Source organism: Musca autumnalis, unplaced genomic scaffold, assembly GCF_047663935.1.
Source record: "Musca autumnalis isolate F117 unplaced genomic scaffold, ASM4766393v1 scaffold_1, whole genome shotgun sequence".
NCBI lineage: Eukaryota > Metazoa > Arthropoda > Insecta > Diptera > Muscidae > Musca > Musca autumnalis.
The window spans coordinates 110583369-110601735 of record NW_027411644.1 but is presented as its reverse complement, the minus strand read 5'-3'; the positions used below and the strand labels follow the sequence as shown (position 1 = coordinate 110601735).

The 18367-nt window shown below is 34.8% G+C and overlaps 1 protein-coding gene across 1 annotated transcript in view; it reads right to left on the bottom strand.

Annotated features, from left to right (window-relative positions):
• Positions 1-18367, bottom strand: part of LOC141404703 (maternal protein pumilio-like) — a 551168-nt gene that overhangs the window by 17764 nt on the left and 515037 nt on the right. The gene's annotated exons all lie outside the window — the stretch shown is intronic.

The window sequence follows — 18367 nt, the reverse complement described above, 5'->3', positions numbered from 1 at the left end:
TCAAGGCAATTTTGGGCAAACAACTTCTACTGCGGATTTTATGAAAGTACAGACCCAAACGCCAAAAACCATATTTGGATTTTGTTTTGTTAGATCGGGCTTAGATTTTATGGCCACACCTAAATATGGCTAATTATTGACTTTTTAAATAAACAGGTATTGTGAACATTGTTTGAAATATGGTTTTTAGAAAGTATGATATGAAATAAGGCCTAAACAACATGAAATAATTATTTTAGAGTTTCAGTATGAAGAATTGCTGAGCGCATTGATTGGACAATTTTTGCGAAAGGTTAGTGAGTTCAACTCCCAAGGTTTAGCTACTGCTGACCATAATTCCAGAAATTATTTAAACTTTCATATATTTTATCGACTTTGATGCGCTAGATGCAGTTTTTCCCGGTTCATCTGTTTGACACGTAAGTTCTTCTACTTTATTGTAGATTGCTGAAATCGCGAAGTAAAACTCTTATTACTTTTGTGAGATAAAGCCAAGATAAATGAAAAAAGGGGTGGTTTTAGCCCAGGTCGGATGAGGCTATAAAATCCAAACCCGATATAACAACACGAAATCCAATTAGGGTTTTTGTAGTCTCAGTATGTATTTTCAGAAAATGCCCATAAGATGTTTTTTGCATTTTCAGTGTTGCATAGTGTTATTATAAAAATATTCTCTAAAAATTTGCGATTATTCTAAAATTATTCTCTAAAAACCCACGATCATTATAAAACCATTCTTTAAAAAATCGACGAGTTAAATTTCAATTCCCAATTATCCTTTGAAGAATTTCCCTTTAATGCTTTTTCCAAATTGAATGTTATTATTTTCCCATTCTAAAACAAATACTCCTCCGCACCCTGTAAAACTTTATATACAAACCCCTAAATGATAGACAATACCACCAGAGTCTGATGATCAGACAGAACAACGTTGCATCTCTTCATCATAGTTATGTCCCCCAAAAAAGAAACAACAATAAAATGACAATTGAAAATCAATCAATAAAAACATTTTATTTCACAAAATGAAGCAATGCAAAAAAATTGAACTGTACCACACTTCATTTAACTGCAATGTTAAATGGAATAGATTTTTTGTGTTAGAGTTTAGTTTCGTCTACATATCGTCACCATAAATGCCAAAAGTCGTAACTAATAAAATAATAATTTTACAGGAGAAGCAAAAAACGTTATAAAATGAACACAATGGAGACTGTTTTATGGAATATTAATCTTATGAGGGCGAGTATATAGAGTAAGTAATGAAACCAAAACCGCGGAAACGCTTGGTTTTGGGATCCGTCATTACAACAAAATCTGCAATGTTATCCCATTTACCGAAATGCCTATTCTTGAATAGGATCGTTATTTTTTAACGCAGAAGCCTGAAATTTAGCATGTGGATGTATTTTAGTCTTATGTATTAGATTCAATTAAAAAAACACTTTTGACTTTTTTGGAGATACGACTTCGGGCACTTATGGTGACGATATTTACCTTTTGAAAAAAAAAAATGTTCCTGAATCTGCAGGACTACCATTTATAAGGTGTTAGTATGTATATTGTATACGGAAGTGTATTAGGATGAGGCTAGCTTGTATGGAGGAAAAACATACATTATCATAGTTTGAACGCATGATAACTATCGAAGCAAGTAACCGAGTTTGGTCCAAACTATGCACATCTTAATATTGGTGATACGTCACTTAATCTTTCCGTTCACATTGGCCTTTCTGTTTGACGTAGAATCGCAGCCACGTTCCGGGCCTGTGGGGAGCTCTTTGTAACACCGGTGATATATGAATTCTTATTTACCGCATTCCGCCAAACCAGAGATCCATAGGTAAAAATTGGGAGTACTGTGGTCATTATGATCACAGAAATTCCTCGCAATAAAGACAACCTAAATACTTCTTATGCTTTCCTAATATATTCCTCTTTTAACTCTATGCCGGCAACCCTGCACAACAATTGTTTAAACACTAAAACCTCCAAACCAAGCAAAATGTCGCAAAGGAAGTTTCAATATTTGCAATACAACCCCAGAATAACATCAACAACTGCAACATCGTCATCGTCGATGACAAAAGTAAAGCAACAAAAAATTGTTGCAACACATATGAGTTACAATAACTAAAACAAGTACAGCACAAAAATTGTAAAGATACATACACTAGAATAAAGTTGGCATTTTAAGTGCTATTTTTAACAATCATTTCAGTGTTCTATGTAACCAACGTGTGCCGCTGTTGTTGTAACTGATTTTTTTTTTCTGAGAAATGGAAAAATAACATTGCATCACACGAGAACAACAACATTGATGATGTTAGAAGAGGTTGTTGGTTGGTAGGTAGTAAAAAAATGGAAAACTATCAAAATCCTGCAACAGTTTTTTGTTCGTTTTGGAAGAATAGCTAACGGAAGAGCTCAACAATTTAACTGGATGACTAGAAACTGTAAGCGGTGTCACGATTGAGAATGAAGGTCTGGTTGCCCGGTTGCTTAGTTCCGTTTAGTGTTTTTTCTGTGCTCCCTGGATAGATGGATGGATGAATGGAATGATTTTCTCACAGGGTTATTCATAAATAAAAAATAATGATTGAAAGATTTGACGTTGGAGTAGAAATGTTAAACGAGAAACCATAGTTTTTATTTGAATTGTTTTTAATTTGAAATATGTGAATTTAATGGAAGGTAGGGATAAAAATCGCACTGATATGTACCTTAAAATAAGAGGAAGTAGCTAGGGGAAACAGAGAATTTTCAGACAACCCACAAACGTAGATTATTTAAAGAATATTGTAGAATATTTTTTCAGGCAACCCACAAACGTGGATTATTTAAAGAATTTTTTTCATGCCATCCATAATTTTTTTCATGCCATCCACAAGCGTGGATTATTTAAAGAATTTTTTCAAGCCATCCACAAGCATGGATTATTTAAAAATTTTTTTTCAAGCCATCCACAAGCGTGGATTATTTTTTTTTTCAAGCCATCCACAAGCGTGGATTATTTTTTTTCAAGCCATCCACAAGCGCGGATTATTTATTTGTTCAAGCCATCCACAAGCGTGGATTATTTTTTTTTTCAAGCCATCCACAAGCGTGGATTATTTAAGGAATATGTTTTCAGGCAACCTACAAGCATGGATTATTTAAAGAATACCTTTTCAGGCAACCTAGAAGCGTGGATTATTTAAAGAATAAATAAAATCCAAATTTGTAATCCGCAACCTTGCAACTTTATTCTTTCCATAACCTCTAACCAACTCAAGCGTCGAAATGTTATAGCAACAAATGAGATTGATATACCAGAGCATTCCCAACCCCAATTGTCAATAACAATTTCCCAACAACAACTACGAAAAACACAAATAAATAAATTGAATCTCCCATATGAATGTTTGGAATCTTCCTTCCTTCCCCAGGCACCAGCACCAACATGTTTCCACATTTTTTTCCCATTTGTGTCCAGACACAAATATAGCGACAACGAAATTTAAATCAGTGTTGTGGTCTTGATCTGAGGTTTATTCAGTAAAATACTCGTCGGTGGTGGTTACCGTTGTGATGTTGTTATTCAAAATTGAAATAAACATTGCATGTGGCTATAATTGAATTCAATTTGAAAAAAATACCGGTGTTGTTGTTATTGAGGTCTACGACTACGTTGATGATGTCCACTTTTTAGGGTACTTTCATTATTTATGATAGTAAAAAGCTGAAAAAGAATAGGGGTCCATCACATCAAATCAACCAGATGATAGGTATTTTCCGGTCATTTAAATGTGGCGGGGGAGCCAATTTTTTTAAGTTCAATCACACATTTTATTTTCCATTGCAGCAACAACAAAAGGGGAGAAAATAAATAATGACATTTATATCCGCCATATTAAAGTGTTTGTGTGATCATCTAAAGCTTGTTAAGAGAAGAGTACACGATAGGGAATATCTATCGTTAGACGATAGAGAGTATTTATCATTAGACGATAAACGATAGAGAGTGTCTATCGTTAAACGATAGATAGTGTCTATCGTTAAACGATAGATAGTGTCTATCGTTAAATGATAGAGAGAGCCTATCGTTAAACGATGGAGAGTATCTATCGTTAAACGATAGAGAGTGTCTATCTTTAAGCGATAGAGAGTGTCTATCTTTAAACGATAGAGAGTGTCTATCTCTAAAAGATAGAGACTGTCTATCATCAAACGATAGAGAGTGTCTGTCGTTAAACGATAGAGAGTGTCTATCGTAAAACGATAGAGAGTGTCTATCGTTAAATGATAGAGCATATCGTTAAACGATGGAGAGTATCTATCGTTAAACGATAGAGAGTGTCTATGGTTAAACGATAGAGAGTGTCTATCTTTAAAAGATAGAGACTGTCTATCATTAAACGATAGAGAGTGTCTGTCGTTAAACGATAGAGAGTGTCTATCGTTAAACGATACAGAGTGTCTATCGTTAAACGATAGAGAGTGTCTATCGTTATACGATAGAGAGTGTCCATCGTTAAACGGTAGGGAATATCTATCGTTAAACGATAGAGAGTGTCTATTATTTAAAGAATATTATTATTATTATTATTATTATTATTATTATTATTATTATTATTATTATTATTATTATTATTATTATTTAAAGAATATTTTTTCAGGCCATCCACAAGCGAGGATTATTTAAAGATTTTTTTCATGCCATCCACAATCGTGGATTATTTATAGAAATTTTCTTCAGGCCATCCACAATCGTGGATTATTTAAAGACTATTTTTTCAGGCCAACCACAAGCGTGGATTATTTAAAGAATATTTTTTTTTTTCACAAGCGTGGATTATTTAAAATATATTTTTTCAGGCAACATAGAAGCGTGGATTATTTAAAGAATATTTTTTTCAGGCCATACACAAGCGTGGATTATTTAAAATATATTTTTTCAGGCAACATAGAAGCGTGGATTATTTAAAGAATATTTTTTCGGACAATCCACAAGCGTGGATTATTTAAAGAATAGTTTTTCAAGTCATCCACAAGTGTGAATTATTTAAAGAACATTTTTTCAGGCCATCCACAAGAGTGGATTATTTAAAGAATATTTTTTCAGGCCATCCGCAAGCGTGGATTATTTAAAGAATATTTTTTTCAGGCCATCCACAAGCGAGGATTATTTAAAGAATATTTTTTCAGGTCATCCACAAGCGTGGATTATTTAAAGGATATTTTTTCAGGCCATCCACAAGCGAGGATTATTTAAAGATTTTTTTCATGCCATCCACAATCGTGGATAATTTATAGAAATTTTCTTCAGGCCATCCACAAGCGTGGATTATTTAAAGACTATTTTTTCAGGCCAACCACAAGCGTGGATTATTTAAAGAATATTTTTTTCATTTAAAGATTTTTTCATGTCATCCACAAGCGTGGATTATTTAAAGAATATTTTTATCATTTAAAGATTTTTTCATGTCATCCACAAGCGTGGATTATTTAAAGAATATTTTTATCATTTAAAGATTTTTTCATGTCATCCACAAGCGTGGATTATTTAAAGAATATTTTTTCAGGCCATCTACAAGCGTTGATTATTTAAAGAATATTTTTTCAGGCGTGGATTATTTAAAGAATATTTTTTCAGGCAACCTAGAAGCGTGGATAATTTAAAGAATATTTTTTTCAAGCAACCTAGAAGCGTGGATTATTTAAAGAACATTTTTTAGGCCATCCACAAGCGTTGATTATTTAAAGAACATTTTTTAGGCCATCCACAAGCGTTGATTATTTAAAGAAAATTTTTTAGGCCATCCACAAGCGTTGATTATTTAAAAAATATTTGTTCATTATTTAAAGAATATTTTTTCAGGCAATCTAGAAAAAAATCCAACGAATATTTTTTCAGGCCATCCACAAGCGTGGATTATTTAAAAAATATTTTTTCAGGCAATCTAGAAGCGTGGATAATTTAAAGAATATTGTTGCAGGCAACCCAGAAGCGTGGTTAATTTAAAGAATATTGTTGCAGGCAATCCAGAAGCGTGGTTAATTTAAAGAATATTTTTTCAGGCAACCTAGAAAATAATCCAAAGAATATTTTTTTCAGGTAACCTAGAAGCGTGGATTATTTAAAGAAAATTTTTAAGGCCATCCACGTGCGTGGATTCCTTAAAGAATATTTTTTCAAGTTATCCACATGCGTGGATTATTTAAAGAATACTTTTCAGACAATCCACAAGCGTGGATTATTTAAAGAATATTTTTTCAGACCATCCACAAGAGTGGATTATTTAAAGAATATTTTTTTCAGGCCATCCACAAACGTGGATTATTTAACGATTTTTTTCAGGCCATCCACGTGCGTGGATTCATTAAAGAATATGTTTTCAAGTCAACCACAAGCGTGGATTATTTAAAGAATATTTTTCAGGCCATCCACGTGCGTGGATTCATTAAAGAATATTTTTTCAAGTCATCCACAAGCGTGGATTATTTAAAGAATATTTTTTCAGGCCATCCACAAGCGAGGATTATTTAAAGAATATTTTTTTCAGGTCATCCACAAGCGTGGATTATTTAAAGAATATTTTTTTCAGGCCATCCACAAGCTAGGATTATCTAAAGAATATTTTTTCAGGTCATCCACAAGCGTGGATTATTTAAAGAATATTTTTTCAGGCCATCCACAAACGAGGATTATTTAAAGATTTTTTTCATGCCATCCACAATCGTGGATTATTTATAGAAATTTTCTTCAGGCCATACACAAGCGTGGATTATTTAAAGACTATTTTTTCAGGCCAACCACAAGCGTGGATTATTTAAAGACTATTTTTTCAGGCCAACCACAAGCGTGGATTATTTAAAGAATATTGTTTTTAGACCATCCACAAGCGTGGATTATTTAAAGATTTTTTTCATGCCATCCACAAGCGTTGATTATTTAAAGAATATTTTTTTCAGGCCATCCACAAGCGTGGATTATTTAAAAAATATTTTTTCAGGCAATCTAGAAGCGTGGATAATTTAAAGAATATTCTTGCAGGCAACCCAGAAGCGTGGTTAATTTAAAGAATATCTTTTTCAGCCAACTCTAAAGCGTGGATTATTTGAAGAATATCTTTTTCAGCCAACTCTAAAGCGTGGATTATTTGAAGAATATTTTGTTCCGCCAACCCTAAAGCGTGGATTATTTGAAGAATATCTTTTTCAGCCAACCCTAAAGCGTGGATTATTTGAAGAATATTTTGTTCCGCCAACCCTAAAGCGTGGATTATTTGAAGAATATTTTGTTCCGCCAACCCTAAAGCGTGGATTATTTGAAGAATATCTTTTTCAGCCAAACCTAAAGCGTGGCAGTCCTTCGAAGACATGGTGAAAAATAATGAACCTTTTTTGTAATATCGATATATAATTTGCTATTGCTTATATATATTTGGATGTTTGCCTTGGAATGGTCATTCGCTGTTCTCCACTTAAAATTTTGAAATTGATAGCAACATTGAAAAATTGTTGCTTTATCCATCCAAATGCACCTGCATAATTTAATCCAAAGCACATGCTTATATTTTTGTACGATTATTTTTATTAAAATCGTTGCATTTTGAATACAAATTGCAATGAAATGTATGTCATTACTAACAGACGTTGCGCTGCAGCGGCTGCAGTAGTTTAAAGCTATGTTGGAATTTATCCAAGTTTTTTTTTTCTGTTTTGAGACAGCCATCAAATACGTACTACTCTAATGCTGGTAGAGAGACAGTTAGACACATACCTACCAGATGACTGACCATTACTGTTTGAAGCAAATGTCACCAACGTCATATTCGCCGCCATCATCTTCAATTAAATTAAATGATCTCGAACTACAAAACAACTGTCAGATAATAGAAAGCAACAGGATCTCTGCTGCCCCAATGTCCTCCTCCTCCTCATTCGCCATATTGTGGTGGGTAACTGTTAAGAGAAAATCACACAGCAATGGACGGATTTTACACAAAGATGTATCTGCTTTGCTAATAATGATGATGGTTGAGTGACTGTCATTTCAGACATCATACAATTATGTCAGAAGAATGCAATTTCTATAGAAGTGGAGGCACAGACAGACAGGCAACAGATGTACAGATGTATGAACAAGCAGCAGCAATGGGTCAATTTAGTTGAAAGTCTAAATTTTGATGACCCCAATATCTTGATTTGTCATTACAATTGTGTTGTTGTTATTGTTGGCATAGAAATTATTCTAATTTCACAGAAGCTCGAACAGATTTGCAATTTGCATTGTTTGACAAGTGTGTGTGTGTGTAGAGTAGGTATGTGTGTACGTGTAATTATGTTTTCGGGGCCAGAAATGTTAACAAATGATTGACTTTGTCTTCTTTAGAAACTAAAAGTGTTTATTTGTGAGTCCGGCCAGAGCAAGAGAACTTTGAAAACAACCAAACCCCAACCCATCCATGATTGTATTTTGGATGGCCAATCCCATAAATTTTTATGGCAAATTTGTTATATTTTGCCATCACCAATGACGATGTCATTCCATGCATTTTCTTTACCCCTAGCCCCCCACAAAACAATTACATTTGGAAACAATAATATTGTTGTCATTGTTGTTGTCATTCAAAGTGGTATCATTTGCCAAATAACACCTTAATTACATTACTATGAATGCTCGTAAACTTCTCCACCTTCTCTTGCCATACTTCATATATCATCTATACACGAGAGGGGATTCCACATAGCATACCTCCTCCTCATGTGTGTCATACATACATAGTTTGGCTTGCCTTATGCGGAGCAGACAGACACCATATCCATGCAATATGTTTGTCGTTGTGACTGTCAGAGAACAACCTTTGGCAAACAATCGTTAAATCAATCAGTCGCTGCGCACCTTTTGCGAAAAAAATAAACAAACGAAACGAAAATGTTGCCGGCTTACAGCGCAATAGTAAATACCGATACAGTTGAGCACTCCAAGTCTTTAATGCCTTGTCGTCTGCAATGTTGTTTCGAGCTTTTTGTAGGCAGTGGTTTCAGGCATTGGCGTGGTTTAAATTTTCTAAGGAAATTTTCTGTAGAATCCTTTTGGAATGCATAACAAAAATTAACAATGAATAAACAAAGCTCACCCCTGGAAGGTGTAGACAGGTCTAAAATAGTCTGGTTTAGTTTCTTAAAAAATTAAATTTTATCTCAAAAAATTGTCTTATATATATTGACTTAATTTTTTTAATTAGGTACCTCCCAAGCAATGTTTACTTCCCCAAGGAGTCTTCATAGATACGTCACTGGTTATTTCACACCAATTTTGTTTCTGTTTTTTTTTTTTATTGTGCTTCACACTAAAATTACATTTTTAGCAAAAAGACCATGAAAAAATAATAATAAAAACAAAATATTTGGCTAACGACTGTTGCCATTGCTTGTTATGTCATAGGCACACCGCCAGCCATACTCACAACACAAACAAACGATATGGAAATGGAATTGACACCAAAATAAATATGAAATTATATTAAGTAGGTGGTTGTATCTTCATATGGAAATAATAATACGAAGATTATTTTTGGTGAATATTGATTTCTTTAATTAAACATTACGCATTATCAATACAAATTTATTATGAAATGATGTATACTTTTAGGCGCTAGAATTGTAAAAACATCTGAAAGGAATAGTGAATTGTAAACGTAAAGGTATAAATAGAATACAAATCTTTGGACCACAGAGAGGGAAAACATTCCGAGACGTGACAACAGTTAAGCTTAGGAGCATTCGAATAATAGATATAAAAAATAGAATTAACCGAGAAAATCAGGTGAAAATAGGAACACGATTTTGTTGGAAATGAATTCTATATGCCAAATTCAAAAGCCTGACGAAGGAAATTATGAAGGCTGGCGTATCCAAATGAAAAGTGTGTTTATTGATTGTTGACAATAGAGAAATTTCAGCGGGAATACGAAAATGGATCCATCGAAGAAAGATGCGGAGACATCAAAATTAATGGGAGAAGATCAAAAGGTGCTTGTAACAATTTACTAAGCGTGAAACCATATCAATTGAATGAATCATTGGAAACATGGGTAAAGAAGCTGGAGAAAGTCCACAAATATCAAGGGCCAATGCAGAATTTCGTGGTGGTTATAGAAATGGGACCGGTTGCCGAGCATTTCATTTATGCTAACGAGGGTATACACAATTTCATATGGGCAAAATGTGCCTCATCGAAATAATGGTTTTAGACCCCAAGTATGTTTGGACGAAATATGTTTCAGACAATTTGGAGTTGATTTAGCCATGTCCGTTCTACCAGCCTTAGATGAGATTCCAATATGGACTCAATCGGATCGCTTTGATTTTTGTCGTAACAACTTGTATTCACTGCCCCCCATACGACGCTATAAGTTTCATCAGGGGCAAGTCCATACTTCCTGAGAAAATATCCTGAATGGTAGAAAAAACCCCTATGACACCGTGTGTAGTGGATGGAGAGCAAGATAACTCCCGAATGGATCTGCCGATTGGGTCCAAAATGTGGCCTTCTTAATATTTAGTTCGAAGATAAGTCATAACGGTCCACTCCTTCAGGTACCTCCCCCACAAAAGCTCAAAAATGTTCGTAAAAATTGTGGCCACGATAACTCCTGATGGAAGTGACCGATTTGGTCCATACTTTACACATCCTAATATATCTACCAGATATGGATCAGGTTCGAATATAGACTACATTTGTATACTCCTTCGGGTACCTCCCACACAAAATTTTGGATGAATTCACTTTAAGATCTGCTCTCGAATCACTTTGATTTTAGTTGAAACAACGTGCATTCGCTGCCTCAATTACGACAGTAAAAGTTTTTTCAGGGGGAAGTCCATACTTCTTGAGAAAACAGCGTTGTAAAAAACCCTATGGCACCATATGTTGTGGCTGGAGAGATCGAACAGAATACTGCGTTCGTACACACTTTGGATATTATAATATTTGGATATTATGATATAAAGGGTCTGTTCGAGGATCCTTTGGACATTTTTACCGAAGGTTTTCTTAGTGGACCTGTTTACAGCGATATTATGTTTTTCGAAGGCTAGTGTGATAAAAAAGCCCTATCTATCGTTATCCCCGCAAATTTTTGAGCTCTAATCCCATCCATACTTTTGTCGGTTGATACGCCCAAAATTTTGAAAACCCCCCTAAATACATATGTTTTTTTTTTTTTGTTTTTTTTTTTGGGAAAACGTATTTCAATCCACACAGGCTGAGGGTATGTATATCTCTGTCGGCAAAGCCGACTGAAACTTTTTTATTTGTTTTTTTTTTTTTTAATTAACGTAGCAACTGCAGGAAGAGGCCGAGAGGAAACCCGATTTGGAAAAGGATGAATTTCCAGAACAACAAGTTTTTTACCAAATAGGCATCGAGAAAAAGTGTTGAAATTTCCGGATCTACATCAAAGAACAAAATTCCAGGGTAAGGGGGAAAAGAAGAAGCAATTCAAAGGAAATAGTTTTGTCATGTGGCCAGATTGTGCAGTTAGCAAAAGGAGGTAATATGATCACTGCACACACGGAGCGCTTTTTAAATAAATCGCGATTCAAGTTGACATTTTTATGGGTTGTTTATGTTTTTACGATTTTGCTTGGAAACCGCAAGTCCTATCAGAATGGAACTGGAAATGTTGTAGCTATCAAAATTCTCTACAAGATTGACCTTTATGGTATTTTAGTAGGTGTTACCATTTATGAGATATAGAAGTTCAAATTGGGACAATTCACTGACTGTATCGCCGCCTTATAAAACTTTTTCATGAAGGGTGCGCGCGCCTTAACTAACTTTTAATGAAAACCGCTTACATAGGGAAAGTATTTGTGAATTCTGAAACAGCAATGTTCATAGATGAGGAAAATCCAAAAACAAGAAAAAATCGCTGTAGGGATTTTTAAAAAAATCGCTGTCAAAATTCATATTTTTAGGTGTTTTTAGGTTTCCACGATTTTGCTTGGAAACCGCAAGTCCTATCGAAATGGTGCTAAGGAAAATGTTGTAGCTGTGAAAATTCTATAGAGGAATGACCTCTCTGTTTTGTTCCCAGGTTGTACCATTTTTGAGATAAAGAAACTGAGGTTACATTTTAAAGTTTTTTGTTAGTTTTTCGCGATTTTTCTTGAATGCGGCAAGTCTTATCGATATGGAACCTGAGATTCTTCAAGCTGAGAAAATTCTCTACAAGACTGGCTTATATAACTTTTCCTAGGTTGTACCACTTTTTAGATATATAAGTTTAAGATGGTAATTTGCAGTCATGGCATTGTTTTATAAGGGGGCGGTACAGAATTCAATTTGCATTGTCCCAATTTGAACTTCTATATCTCAAAAACGGTAAAACCGACGAGAATACCATAACGGTCAATCTTTTAGAATGATAGCTACACCGTTTTCTTTAGTCCCATTTTGATAGGACTTGCGGTTTCTAAGCAAACCAACTTAAATCGCAATTTATTTAAAAAGCGCCCCGGCGATTTTTTTGTTTTTTGATTTTTCTCATCTATGAACATTGTAGTTTCAAAATCTGCAAAAACTTCCCAGGTGCAAGCACCTTCCATTTAAATTTGCTTCAAGAGCATCGTATAACTAGCGTGTTAATGCGGAGCGTCAGCTGCCACGACAAACCAAAGAAGTTTTGGCTCAACTACACTCGGTCTGGTGCAGCCGCCTAAATTCTTTTAGGAAAATGATTGTTGACACTAAAAAAAAAAAAAAATATTTGTCTTAATATGTTAGAAGTTGATGATGACAAAAGTTGGAATATTGACCACTAAAATAGTATTCTGAATCACTGTAAATTCGCTAGGTTTAGCAAGTTATCCTTTAAGAATGTCTGTTAGTCTTTTCATCCTCGCCTTATTTCTATAGTTGATTTTATTTCTTCCTAACTCTTAATGCGTCGAATCATCTACAAATGTATGATAAACTTACCAATTTTCGTTTCAGACAACCAAGATTTTATATGAAATCGACGCTTACCTGCAAATAAAAAATGTGAAAATAAAAAAATATATATTAGTCTCTTTGTAGATCTTCACACAGATAATATTGTAAATTTGTAAGCAATTTGGTGACACAAACATTTGCAGCATTTCTTTATGGCAGCAAATTGTCAATGTGTCATAAACAAAATTGTGGGAATATTTGATGAACGGTAATAATAATTAAAAACATGGTGGCAATTGCGAAAATTGCGTTTTATGGTGTATTTAAATAGAATGAAAGCAACAATTTGTACAACAGTTTGTAAGATTAGGTGCAGCTAAAGTAGTGTCGTTTTCCAACTTCTATCGGAGGTAGTCCTTGTGATCCTGATTGTAGGTAGTAATAATGGCCAAAAAAAAAAAAAAAACTAAAAAAAACGTGCTTGCACCAACTAAAGTTACTGATGATCACGATCAGTTTCGAATTGAATGTCCGATTTGGTCGAAACTTCACAATTAAGATATATTTCTCCCAAACATAAATAATATCGGACAAATCTTTCGATCACGAACCAAAGTTCAAAATTTTCAGATTCTGTATACAACGATGTGATGTTTTTCCTGGGATGTCCGTACTTCCTGACGTTATGGCCCGACAGCTCTAAAACTCCTACGGTAACCAACAAAATTGACCCGTTGATAAGAAAACTATCGAAAGGAGTGACTGCTAAACTTGTATGGATGATGGACTAGGGGTTATTCGATTTTAACAAATATTAGATAACTTACCTGTACTGGCACTTATAAGACTATTGCCTTGTTGAACAGGAGAAACATCAAATAAAACAAGTAAGAAAGTATCAGACAGCAGCTGTGCCGACAGAGATATACCCTCATATTTGGACATAGAGAAAAGAAATAAACACAATACTTATGACGTCTATAGGGGTTTTTTAAGTTTTGGGGCCAATTTCACAGGAAGTTTGGGCTTGTCCCCGAACATGTTAAAAACGATATCAGACGAGTCCTTAAACTGTGATCTTTGAAAACTTTGTGTGGGAGGTACCCGACAGAGTGGTCCGATGCAGTCAATATTCGGACATAACACTGTGTGTAATTTTTTGAGTCATGTTTTATTAACCATATTCTGACTCCACAGTATGATAGAAAACCAAAAATGAGAAAACACGTGTCTCGCCGTTTTTCCCTATCTCATCAACTTTCGCGGTTATAGGGCTCCAAAGGTTTGAGGCTTTGATGTAAAAAGGGTCATTTAGTCAGGACTATATCTTCCAAACCGTTAGGAAATTTGAATGTATCTCAGAGGGAAAGTTGTTGCTCTTATCTTAAAGTACAAATATTGTGAACACATATAACCAATCAAACTTCATCTGCAAGGTCAAAATCGCCATGGTCAAATTTCTTTTACAAATTTTTCTCAAGTTTGGTTTACAGCTTTCAAACCGATAAAATTTGAAGCAAACAACCAACTACAAAAATGTACCTCAGATCTCAGTAAACATCTTTCTAGAATATGGTTAATAATTTTCGTGTTGAACAGTGTTATTTACGGACCTGAACAGGAAAGAATGATCTAAAATAATCGAATTTTGAGCTTGAAGAATTGTTCCTAGAATCTTCATTTGTTCTAGAAACTTGTTTTTTGAAATCTAAGGTACATTTTTGTAGTTAACTGTATCCTTAATTTTTGGGCGGTGCGTATCTTTGGACCAGAGTCGGAGAAAAAAGTATAAAAATTGGATATTTTCAAAAGATTTTTGCTATTTTTACCATTAAGAACCGTTCATAGAGATTTCGCATATTCCAGAAAGTTTTTTATTGAAGCCTTTGCTACACTATTGTGGTTGATAGTTTTCTTGAATTTTCAACAGTTTAATATCTATGGAGCAGAAGCCGAGAAAAGAGGATAAATATCTCAATTGTTTTGCTATTTTAACCATTAAGATCCATTTCTACAGAGTTCGTTCGCATATTCTAGAAAGATGTTTACTGAGATCTGAGGTGCATTTTTGTAGTTGGTTGTTTGCTTCAAATTTTATCGGTTTGAAAGCTGTAAACCAAATTTGACTAAAAATTGTAAAAGAAATTTGACCATGGCGATGTTGACCTTGCAGATGAAGTTTGATTGGTTATATGTTTTCACAATTTTTGTACTTTAAGATAAGAGCAACAACTTTCCCTCTGAGATACATTCAAATTTCCTAACGGTTTGGAAGATATAGTCCTGACTAAATGACCCTTTTTGCATCAAAGCCTCAAACCTTTGGAGCCCTATAAACGCGAAAGTTGATGAGATAGGGAAAAACGGCGAGACACGTGTCTTCTCATTTTTGGTGTTCTATCACACTGCGGTGTCAGAATATGGTTAATAATTTTCGTGTTGCACAGTGTAATCCGAGTCTGTAAGAAATAATACAATGTACAATGTTTGGACCAAAGCAGTTTCTCCATTCGAGGGTTATCTTACGTACTACCCAGTTTAGTTGGTGTTGGCAGGCTTTTTTGGAGCTTTTGCGCCATTATATCAGGAAGTTCCCTAAAGTACGCAACAAAAATAAACACCTGGTTTACATCAGCGATAGGCGCCATCTATTTGTATTGCATACTTTTGGGGGTGTCATTGTGTGAGTGCATGCTTTTTCAATTAGTTGAATTGCCTGACGCTGGTTTACATCCATCCGTCTGTTTGTATGAGTGTGTGTATTTGCGACTAGATTGTCATTTCGCTTGAACATTGTAGATTCTACAATATTCTACAGATTCTATTTATCGGCATTATATTTTCCATTGCATACTTTAGGGGTGGCATTGTGTGAGTGCATGGTTTTTTTGATGGGTTGAATTGTGTGAGTGGAGAGAGAAACTCTCATTGCTTCCTCGCGAGTAAAGGCAATGGCTGTTGTAGAACATTCTAGATCAGAGCTGAGCAAAATCGAGAGAGAGAGGCAAATTTAAGGGAGAATTAATATTTAATTTTTCTTGATGTTTCATTACTTATTTCACTCATCGAAATTATGGTTTTAAACCCCAAGTATGTTTGGACGAAATGTGTTTCAGACAATTTGGAGTCGATAGAGCAATGTCCGTCCGTCTGTCTGTTTGGCTGGGTGGAGCGCACGATAACTCTCGAACGGATCAACCGATTCGGTCCAAAATTTGGCTTTCATAATATTTTTTCCAAACTTAGTTTAAGTTCGAAGATGGGTTATATCGGTCCACTCCTTTCGGTACCTCCCCCACAAAACTTCGGAAATGTTCGGAAATTTTGTGCGCACGATAACTCTTGAAGGAAATAACCCATTTGGTCCATACGTTGCACATCGTGAAATTTCTACCAGACTTAGATGATGTTCCAATATGGACCTAATAGGTCCACTCCTTCGGGTACCTCCCACACAAAATTTCGGAAAAGTTAGTTTAGGACCTGCTCTCAAATCGCTTTGATTTTTGTTGTAGCAACTTGTATTCACTGCCCCCCATACGACGGTATAAGTTTCATCAGGGGCAAGTCCATACTTCCTGAGAAAATAGCCTGAAAGGTGCAAAAAGACCCTATGACACCGTGTGTAGTCGTTGAAGCGCGCAAGATAACTCTCGAACGGATCTGCCGATTCGGTCCAAAATTTGGCCTTCGTAATATTTTGTCCAAATATAGTTTAAATTCGAAGATAAGCCATATCGGTGCACTCCTTCAGGTACCTCCTCCACAAAAGTTCAAAAATGTTCGGAAAAATTGTGCGCACGATAACTCTGGACGGGAATGACCGATGTAATCCATACTTTGCACATCCTAATATATCTAACAGATATAGATCAGGTTCGACTATGTACTATATTTGTCTACTCCTTCTGGTACCTCTCATACAAAATTTCGGATAAGTTCACTTTAAGACCAGCTCTCGAATCACTTTGATTTTTGTTGGAGCGATTTGCATTCGCTACCTCCATTACGGCGGTATAAGTTTTTTCAGGGGCAAGTCCATATTTCTTGGGAAAACTCCCCAAAAGCTGAGATGGTCTGTCTACAATGATGACGTATATGACATACATTTCTGACGTATATTACATACGTCGGAAACGTCGTAAACCTAGCCAAACAAACAAGGTTTTTGACAGAATAAACAAACTAATTTTATATCCTAAAAATTGATGTTTTTCCATAATAATAAAACTCATTTTATTATTATTTTTTTGAGATCATATTTTATTACAAAACAGGCATAAAAAGATTTCACTCTAAAATGTACATTTTATAAATATTTTTTACATTATATGGACATTATACATACATATGTTGGTTTATTACTTCACCCGCAAATTCTTAGAATCTACGTAAAGTAGTGGTAGTGTTCGGAATATATTGTAGATGGCGTGCTAAGTGGGTAATCCAATTTATTGTTCAATTATTTCAGTTATTTTAAAAACTAAAATATTAATAAAAATATGCTGTTATTTAAAAAAAGGTACCGACGCTCTTCAATAACAAAGACAGGCTTGCAGAATTAATATTAAGTGAAAAATATGATGGTAACATACATTTTTTGAGGTTTATGACATTTACTACTTTTTATACGTTTTCTACGGGTATATGACGTTTTCGACGTTTACAACTTTCTTACAGTCGAAAACCTAAAAAATCTTCATACAGACCATCTCTGCCCAAAAGGTGTAAGAAAAAAACCCTATGTCACCATATTGGCGGTCGGAGAGCACGATAACTCTCGAACTGTTCAACCGATTTGGTCCAACATTTGGTCTTCGTCATATTATATCCAAACTTAGTTTCATGGGGCAATACCTGTTTACAACTTCCGGTATTTCTCCCCAATATTTAAAAAACTTTTTACAACTTCCGGTACTTCTCCCCATTATTTAAAAAACTTTGGATCTTTTGTCAAAATTTAGTTTAACTTCTAAAATGGCCCATATCGGTCCTCCCTGGGGGTACCTCCGCCAGAGTAGTTCAACATTTGTGCCTTAGTGCAGTTAATTCCTAATCCACATTTTTGTCGGCAAGTTAAAATGTCCAAAAAGGGCCACAAAATTCTGAAGAGACCGTAAATACATTCGATCTGTCCGTAGGTGAAAGTTTCACTTCACATTGACTGAAGGTATATATCTGTCGGCAAAGCCGACTGACGCTTTTTTACTTGTTCTTATTAAGGTAAAAATTGTTGACAACATGTTTACAAAGTATTGACTTTGTCGCCATAATAGTAGACAAAGTGGTGACATGTCGACACATGACCCTATGCTTCCTACAGGGTAGATTTGAAGTAAACAGACAGACACCAAAGCAAGTTAAATAAAACACTTTAAAAATCAAATATTTTCTAAAGTTTTTTGTTTACCTTTACGAACCGGTCATAGAAAGTTCGTA